This window comes from Mixophyes fleayi, chromosome 1, assembly GCF_038048845.1.
Source record: "Mixophyes fleayi isolate aMixFle1 chromosome 1, aMixFle1.hap1, whole genome shotgun sequence".
NCBI classification, from domain to species: Eukaryota; Metazoa; Chordata; class Amphibia; order Anura; family Limnodynastidae; genus Mixophyes; species Mixophyes fleayi.
Window position 1 is genome coordinate 387,770,239 of NC_134402.1, and position 10,112 is coordinate 387,780,350.

Below are 10,112 nucleotides of genomic sequence, written 5' to 3' on the forward strand. Positions count from 1 at the left end.
TTATAATTGCTCTTATGAATATATGATTTTACTGTGCACAGTATATGTACAATATATGTGTGGGAACAACTCCATTCATTGTTATTTGTGCTATTTGTAATGCACTTTTCTAGCATTTTTTAAAGAATAGGTACGACGGAATTGTACTAGGTTTTCATAAAGTGGTACACATAATGTAAACTGTGTAGGAACATATTTCCCTTTAAGGAGTTGTCCACCGTCCCTATTTTTATAGACTTAGCTCCATGTATGTAAGCAGGTACGGCCTCTTCCATGGGACCACCTCGGTCACCTGCAACAAGGTTAGTTTCACTTGAACTTGTTCATGTGGTCACTTCAGGACACAATACAGGTGGATTCATTCTGTCCAGACCAAAGCAAAAAAATTCAGCTCTGTTTAATGGGAGTGGATGGATCTAAGATTGTGAGAAAATGTGGGGAATCCATATTCTTTTTACATATTTTTCATCCTAACTACAACACACTGACCACCCTGTACTTGTCATTAGTACTATTAGCTATAAAGGTAGAGTTAAGCACATGTATCCGGTATATTTGTTAAGATGCTACAAGAAGAAAATGGGAAAATATTGCCATGACATACTTAAACAGTCAGCAACAAATGGAACAAAGGAAAATAAGTCAGAAAATGCGTCACTAGATCTCATTTATAAAGCACACAGGTTGTTCAGCTCAAAATGCATGAGCTTTACATGGGTTTAAATAAATGGTACTCTCAGTGCATCTTAGGACCAGTGATGTATGTGGAGGCAGAACAATCTGTAGAGTCGCACTGTGCAAAACTGTACGTCACAGCAAGCGTCCAACCTCCCGTCACTATAGAACTATCCTTTTCACTGACTACAATTTATATGCTTTTCTCTACTGTCTACTCTTCTCAGTTTAGCTTTAATGATGACTTAAATTAACCATAAGACTGAGGAAACAACTTAGCTCTCTTTATTACAGCGTGGTACTTTAATGTGTTTAGTGTCCTTTTGCTTTGAGATAAGTACCACTAGAAACGCACGACTCTACCACGATTGTGCAACTGGAAGATGCAAAATGCAATCCAATAACAGGTGTAATATAAGCAGCCAAGATCTCCTCCAGGTCAGAGCTGGTGCAAAAGTCATATTCTTTTACAGAGTGGAAATTGATAATGTAGAGCTTGGTAGATGGCAAACCAATGTGTCCCTGGTATCCCACATTTAGACAAACATTGAGTAATCATCATGGGTTTTAATGCCCAGATTACTCCACATAGAAAAAGGATAAGAGGCTTTACCACTATGAAATGCAGTGTTTCCCAATAATGGCAAAACCAAGGATTGGGAGCTATCTAAGTCAAATTTTTTTCATACTGCTTTCCAAGTTGTCCAAGTGGACATCAATAAAGTATTATCTAAGATATCCTGAGAAAGATCAGCTTTATGCAAATGAAGAAAAAGCTAAATCAACATTAGACAAAAATGAATGGTCCACGATTACATCGGTTTATAGAGTTGTAAAATTAAGCCAATCCCGAATAATACGCAGAATACTAGAATAATTATATAGTTTTAAATTAGGGAGATTGAAGCCCCCTTCAGATGGACTTTGTTGGAGCTTGGAAAAGCTAATTCATGGACATTTATTACGCCAGATAACTTTATGAAATTCGCCATTAAGGAGCATCTCATCAGCCGAGGTCAGATGTATAGGAAGGAAGGGACAGAGTAAATTTGGGAAGGCAACCATTTTTAACAAACTGATGAGACCCAGATATGACAAAGGAAATTTCGACCAGTTGTGAATTTCATCCAAGACATGTTTAATAAGTGATTTCATGTTAACAATGGAATTGGCGAAAAATTTTAGGAAGTTGTACTCCTAAATATGTTAAAGCGGAATATGCTGAGGAAAGCTTAACATTTTTAAGGAAGTAAGGTACTGAGGAAGAATTAATAATCATACCAATCGATTTGTCTCAATTAATATTAAAACTTGATACAGTGCCAAAGTCTGTAATGACATCCAGAATAGGATTCTGAGAACTTATAGGTTAGAGATGCTCAGGCTTGGTTCCCTGAGAACTGAACACAACCGAACTTATCAGATTCAAGTACCGAGCCCACGTTCACGCGCCCTCGGAATTAAATACGAGGCAAAAAGTCATTGTTACGTCGTCGGATCTCGCGAGTTTTGGATTCTATAAGTACCGCCCTCCCTGCAGTTGCGCAGTGTTATAGGTAGACAAGAAAGAGGAAAGGTAGCTGTGTTCCTCAAAGTCTCCAGTAACATTCAGGAGAGCTCCATTGCTAATTGTCATTGCTGAAATTGAAATAATAGGGCTTTCAGTCTTGGTCTAAATCTGCAGTCAAATTGTACTGTGTTATCAAAATGGATTCACAGCAATACACAAAAGTCCAGGAGCACCAAGCAGCTGCTGGCCCAGTCATGATGATAGTAATCCCTCTAAGGCCATCTGCTAAAGCCTATGTTAAATTGCATAGTGTTTTTAAGTCAGGGAAACAAAAATGTAAAAAAACACCTTTTACCTTGGTGTCACGATCTGCCTTCAGCTTATGCATTACATGCTGCTTTGCATGGCAGCTCCTGCCTTTTTGTCTTTATCATTGTATTTGTATTGGCAGTACCTCCATTCACCAGAGGTGCTGCTATTGTGCCTTATTGTGTGCATTAGGGGTTAACCTTCATTTTCCAATTATCCCATGCACCTGGGTGTGGTTTTCCCTTTATATACCCTGTCACTCCCAGCACACATGGCTGGTTATTGTTGTCCTATTCTGATGTCATATCCTGTGTTACCTGTGGATTCTTCCTCCTGCCTTGCTCCTCTGGTTCATGCTGCCTGGAATCTGTTCATACCCCTGCTTCCCTGCATTAGCTGTGTACCTGCTTGTTTCTGGACATTTATATTATTTCCTGCATCAGCCTGCACCTGGTAATTACCACTACTCCTGACTACCTGTTATTTATACTTGTCTGCAAATAAACACAGAGTGTTTTCACCATATTCGTGACTCCTAGCTGTACTTCTGTTTGTAACCGTGACAGTATAACCAGCCCACAAAACAGCTTTGGAGTCAGGTGAAAGTTTTGTTTTATTTCTGGGACCCTTTTCTGCAATCAAGTTTTCATTTGTGTTTTGCAACATGTCTGTTTCACCAGTCTTGGAATTGCCACTGCTACAAACTTTACAGATGGACATTATATTGCTACGTTCCCAGCTGGCTAAATTTTCCACTTTGCTTTTGGACCCGCTCAGGAGACTGTCAGATTCTGTCTCTCCTAATTCAGAAGCTGCTGATCTGTCTAAATCCACCTTCTCTGCTGATGAACCTGTGCAAACAGCACCTCTTAAAAGTACTTCTACAAATTTGCTGTTTTCTATGAAGTATGGGTTAACAAATTCCCAGTACACAGGTGGTCCACGCCCCCATCTGACCGAAGAGGAATGGAGGCGCAGGATAACATACAAGTTGTGTCTCTACTGTGCCAGCAATGCACATTTCTTGCAGGACTGTACTGTCCGTAGACCATGTCAGCTTACTGAACCATCTCCTGTTGTTTCCTCTCTGCACTCCAAATCTGTTTATGCTCCAGCATTCCTGTTCTCTGCGAAGAGACCCAATCTGCCAGCCGCCTGTCCTGAGGCGCCAGCTCCAGCCGCCTGTCCTGAGGCGCCAACTCCCTCTGTCTCCTGTGCCGAGGTGCCAGCCTCTGTCTCCTGTGCCGAGGTGCCAGCCTCTGTCTCCTGTGCCGAGGTGCCAGCCTTTGTCTCCTGTGCCGAGGTGCCAGCCTCTGCCTCCAGCTCTGAGGTCACATCATCTGCCTCCAGCTTTGAGGTCACATCATCTGCCTCCAGCTTTGAGGTCACATCATCTGCCTCCAGCTCTGAGGTCACATCATCTGCCTCCAGCTCTGAGGTCACATAATCTGCCTCCAGCTTGGAGCCTGCTGCCTCAGTGTCCGGTCCCGAATCTCCTGCCACTGTGTCCGGTCCCGAGTCTCCTGCCACTGTCTCCGGTTCCGAGTCTTCAGCCTTTGTCTCCGGTTCCGAGTCTTCAGCCTTTGTCTCCGGTTCCCAGTCTTCAGCTGCTGTCTCTGTTCCTGAGCTTCAGCCTGCTCCAGAGGGGGCGCTGCCCCTAAAGACTCTTCCAGAGGGGGCGCTGCCCTTAAAGACTCTTCCAGAGGGGGCGCTGCCCTTCCAGTCTGCTCCAGAGGGGGCGCTGCCCTTCCAGTCTGCTCCAGAGGGGGCGCTGCCCTTCCAGTCTGCTCCAGAGGGGGCGCTGCCCTTCCACTCTGCTCCAGAGGGGGCGCTGTCCTTCCAGTCTGCTCCAGAGGAGGCGCTGCCCTTCCAGTCTGCTCCAGAGGGGGCGCTGCCCTTCCAGTCTGCTCCAGAGGGGGTGCTGCCCTTAAAGACTTCTTCAGAGGGGGCACTGCCCTTAAAGACCGCTCCAGAGGGGGCGCTGCCCTTACAGTCTTCTCCAGAGGGGGCGCTGCCCTTACAGTCTGCTCCAATGGGGGCGCTGCCCTTAAAGCCTTCTCCAGAGGGGGCGCAGCCCTTACAGTCTGCTCCAGAGGGGGTCCTGTCCCTCCAGTCTGCTCCAGAAGAGTTGCCAGTCCGTGCGGTCCAGCCCGAGTTGCCAGTCCGTGCGGTCCAGCCCGAGTTGCCAGTCCGTGCGGTCCAGCCCGAGTTGCCAGTCCGTGCGGTCCAGCCCGAGTTGCCAATCCGTGCGGTCCAGCCCGAGTTGCCAGTCCGTGCGGTCCAGCCCGAGTTGCCAGTCCGTGCGGTCCAGCCCGAGTTGCCAGTCCGTGCGGTCCAGCCCGAGTTGCCAGTCCGTGCGGTCCAGCCCGAGTTGCCAGTCAAGGCGGTCCAGCCCGAGTTGCCAGTCCATGCGGTTCAGCCGGAGTTCCCACTTGGTGCTGTCTGCTCTGAGGCTTCTGAAAGTGCTGTCTGCCCTCAGGCTTCTGAAAGTGCTGTCTGCCCTCAGGCTTCTGAAAGTGCTGTCTGCCCTCAGGCTTCTGAAAGTGCTGTCTGCCCTCAGGCTTCTCAAAGTGCTGTACCCTCCGAGGCTTCTCACAGCGCTGTCCCCTCCAAGTCTGCCGCCCAGTCCGGGCCTGCTGCCAAGCTTGCTGCCCAGTCCGGGCTTGCTGCCAAGCCTGCCGCCCATTCCGGGTCTCCTGTCAAGCCTGCTGCCAAGCCTGCCACCCATTCCGGGTCTAATGTCAAGCCTGCCGCCAAGTCTAACGCCCAGGAATCTGCCGCCCAGTCCGGGTCTGCTGCCAAGTCTGCCGCCCAGTCCGGGTCTGCTGCCAAGTCGTCTGCCAAGTCCGAGCCATCTGTTACCGAGGATGCCAAGTCTGAACCGCCACCTTTCTTTGAGGGGCATCCTTCCCAATTTAATGCCCTTATGAGGTTATTTGCTTCACAGATCCCCTCCACACCAAGCCTTGTTAGTAGCCCTAAGAGACAGGTATTATTCCTAATATCCTATTTTAGGGGAGAGGCATTAGATTGGGCAAACCCATTTATTGAGACGGATCACCCCATCTTATCGGACTTTCAATCCTTTATTGAGGCAGTTCTCAGCAAATTTAGAACACCTCCCGCTATACCATCTTGCGGGGTCTCTGCATTGTCAGCTGTACCACCCATCTCACATGGTCAAGAGCTACCTTTGTGTTCTACCCACTTGGTTCAGGTCTCAACTCCAAGGAAGTTCCCTAAAAGGGGAGGACGGAAAAAGAAAGGAAGGTCTACGGAGCTTGAACTGGCAGCTGGCATTGTCTCCTTTGCCCGTCCATCCATGGACGAGGACTTTTCTGCCGGGCCCCCAATTCTGGACTATGATTCAGATGAATTCAGACATTTTTGGTAATTGGGCGTCTGGAATCCGCCCTTAAGGGAGGGGGTACTGTCACGATCTGCCTTCAGCTTATGCATTACATGCTGCTTTGCATGGCAGCTCCTGCCTTTTTGTCTTTATCATTGTATTTGTATTGGCAGTACCTCCATTCACCAGAGGTGCTGCTATTGTGCCTTATTGTGTGCATTAGGGGTTAACCTTCATGTTCCAATTATCCCATGCACCTGGGTGTGGTTTTCCCTTTATATACCCTGTCACTCCCAGCACACATGGCTGGTTATTGTTGTCCTATTCTGATGTCATATCCTGTGTTACCTGTGGATTCTTCCTCCTGCCTTGCTCCTCTGGTTCATGCTGCCTGGAATCTGTTCATACCCCTGCTTCCCTGCATTAGCTGTGTACCTGCTTGTTTCTGGACATTTATATTATTTCCTGCATCAGCCTGCACCTGGTAATTACCACTACTCCTGACTACCTGTTATTTATACTTGTCTGCAAATAAACACAGAGTGTTTTCACCATATTCGTGACTCCTAGCTGTACTTCTGTTTGTAACCGTGACACTTGGTTAAGAAAAAAAGACCTGTAATCCAGGCAAATTTATCTGCAGAAAAAAAAAAAATTGCCAAAATGTCATTACACACGCACTGGCAAGGAAAGAAAGAGGCCTTCGTCTTTCTCTATGAGTGCAAGTTCTGCAACTGTCACTGAGGTATCTTCTTGTAAGGTCAGTCATGTCCAAGCAAGTTCTTGTCATTTGGAGTCCAAAAGTGGTGTACAAATGCTTTTACGTGTAAAAGCTGAGATGGAAGAAAACAGTAAGGCATTAGAGGAAAATGTATCTTCAGATTCGGAAATGACACAAATCCCAGAGGAGAGTCTATCCATGAGTGGTATGTGTAATCCTGACCTTTCTGATAGTGTACCCATAAAGAAGGCCCCTTTCAGCATTTCTGCAGATGAATAGCCCAAGTCTAGCCTGGTGATACAAAAATTGAGGATGCCACTTTGGAATTGCAACAGGATGAGGGGGATATTTGTTAGCTGACGAGGGTGCTAATGAGGATGTTGATGAGGATGATGTTGTTTGTGTAAGTCCTGCCCCAGTGGAAGCAGTTCTTGCCAGTGATAAGAAGAAGGCCATTGTTATGCCTAGGTATAAGACCAAAACATCCACCTCTTATGTGTGGAATTATTTTTACACAAATCCTGACAGCAGTTGTCTAGCCATTTGTAGCATTGTAAAGACACAGTCAGTAGAGGTAGAGATCTTAACCATCTAGGAACCTCATCCATGTTACGCCATTTGAAGCGAGTTCATGGAAAGCTTTTGTGAAAATCAGAAACTTATGCTAAAACATAACAGCAAGCAGTCAAGCATAAGCTACCTCCCTTTTTTCAGCTAGATCCCAGCACCTGCAATCTACACCCCCCAACACCTTCATCAATATCCTCAAAAGTGATTGGAGTTTGTCCTGCATTTAAGTTTCTAATGCGAGATGACTCCTCCCCTCTTCAAGACTCCTCAGAAGAATCCTTGAGCATTAGGCCCACTGCTGCCGCTGAGGGTGCTTTAGAAACCCAGAAGCTGACCATGAAGAAGACTACTAGCCCAGTCAATTGACTGTTGACTGTTAAACAATTTTTTGCCAGAGGAAGTAAGTATGAAAGCTGTCACCCAGTCGCAAAGCGGATCACAGACGCCATGGCAACTGTTCTAGTATTAGATTTGCATCCAATATCCACTATTAATGCAGCTGGTTTTAGACAGTTACTTGAGGTCTTCTGTCCTCTTACCAAATTCCATCACGACACCATTTTACAAGAAAAGCTATTCATCATCTCTACCAGAAGGTTCGTAAAAATCTGTTTATTGGGCTACAAAATGCCATTCTACCCACTGTATACTTAACCACTAATATGTGATTGTGACATCCCACTGGGTTGGTGATTCACCTTCACCAGCAGGGATAGCAGCAGCATGTACCTAAGAATGTCACATTTTTCAGAGGCAGGCTACTCTGTGTATCATCTGCTTCACATATTATTATTATTATTGTAGGTTTGTAAGGCACCACAGTGCTCCACAGCGCCGTACAGTAGGGAAGACAAGGACATACATAAAACAAGACATACGTAAAACAAGAACAGACAAAATGAATGGAAACATCAAAACAAAGGGTATGGAGGACCCTGCTCATTTGAGACCTTACGTTCTAAAGGGAAGAGGGCACAGCTGAAACAAAAGGAGCGAGTGTGGCTCAGAGTGGAGATTGTGATAGTTGTGAGGGTGCATTAGTGTGAATAGTGTTATCGAGGATAGGGTCAGCTCTAAAACAGAGATGGGTTTTCAAAGAGCATCTAAAGATATGAAGGCTGTGGGAAAGTCTGATTGAGCGTGGTAGGGAATTCCATAAGTGGGGAGCAGCATGGAAGAAGTCTTGAAGGCGGGAGTGAGAGGTGGTTATCAGAGACAAAACAAGGTGCAGATCAGAGGTAATACCACTGACAACCTGTTTGAAAAACTAACGGATGTCATTGCAAGATGGCTTATCCTGCTTGGACTCTCCTGAGGATATGGGATTTCTGATAATGCCACCAATATTGTTAGAGCATTACAGCGGGAGGAATACTATCACATTCCCTGTTTTGCTCACACAATCAACTTTGTGGTACAGAACTTTTTAAAAAATGACAATGACATGCAGGAGATGCTGTGTGTGTCCCAAAATATTTAGGGTCGGGATTCTGCAACAGCATGTAGGAGAATGCAGCAGCTGCAAGAATAATAGAATTTAGGGGGAATGTACCTTAGTCCAGCGCAGTGTAGAATACTTTCAGTGTTATGCAAGGTGCTGAAACCACTTGAATAGTCACCTGTGAAGAGAGTGCAGACACTGTTAGCTTGAGTCAAGTGATTCCCCTTATAAGACTTTTTGTAAAAGCAGCAAGAGAAATTGAAGGAGGAAATAAAACAAAGCAATTCCACTAATTATATTGGACTTGTAGATTAAGTACTTTATTCGCTTCGACAGGATCCAAGAGTTATCAACATCTTGAAATCGGATCATTAAATTTTGGCAACTGTGCTCGATCCTAGGTTTAAGAGCTGTCTTTTCTTTCTTTCCAACTGACCCAAATCTCAAGAGATGCAATGAGCTCCTGGTCAGCAAGCTGACAGCTCAAGTGGTACATTATACAATGATGTCTCCTCCTTCAGTTACTCTGGAAATTGCTGCTAGAAAAAAACTTAGCTTTCCCAAGACACCCAGTGGTGATGCAGATGAGTCAGCACAACATTTTGACATTTGGTCTGGTCTAAAAGAGTTGCCCAAAAATAGTGACAGCTATTCCGTAAAATGAGCTACAAATTCCATGAGGATGGCCATTACCAGCAATTACATCAAAGTACACAGACTTTTGTGATGGTGGATTCCAGCGGGGACAAATTAGTATTGTTTGAGGATGATGTACATACTGATAAGGATGAATATGATGACAGTGATTGCAGGTGCTGAGATCTAGCTGAGAAAAGGGAGCTAGCTTACGATTACAATCTATGGGACACTGCCACCTATCCTATTTCTGGGTGGCTATGGCACAGTACAATGTAACTGCAGATTTTGAAGAACACTGTCAACCTTCTTATTTCTATGCAATGGCAATTAGCAATGGAGCAGTCCTGTTGGTGTGTGAGCTATTTAACACAGTACAATGTGACTGCAGATTTAGACCAAGACTGCCAGCTCTATCATTTCTATTTCAGCAATGACAATTAGCAATGGAGCTCTCCTGTTTGCGTGTTAGCTATATAACACCGTACAATTTGACTGCAGATTTAGAGAAAGACTGACATCCCATTTTTTTCTATTTCAGAAATGACAATTAGCAATGGAGCAATGGAGCTCTTCTCTTTGTGTTTTACCTATATAACACAGTACAATGTGACTGCAGATTTAGAAGACCAAGCCTGCCAGCCCTATTATTTCTATTTCAGCAATGACAATTAGCAATGGAGCAATGGAAGCTCCTCTTTGTGTGTTACCTATATAACACAGTACAATGTGACTGCAGATTTAGAAGACCAAGCCTGCCAGCCCTATTATTTCTATTTCAGCAATAACAATTAGCAATGGAGCAATGGAGCTCTCTTATTTATGTTTTACCTATATAAGACAGTACAATGTGACTGCAGATTTAGAACACTAAGCCTGACAGACCTATTATTTCTATTTC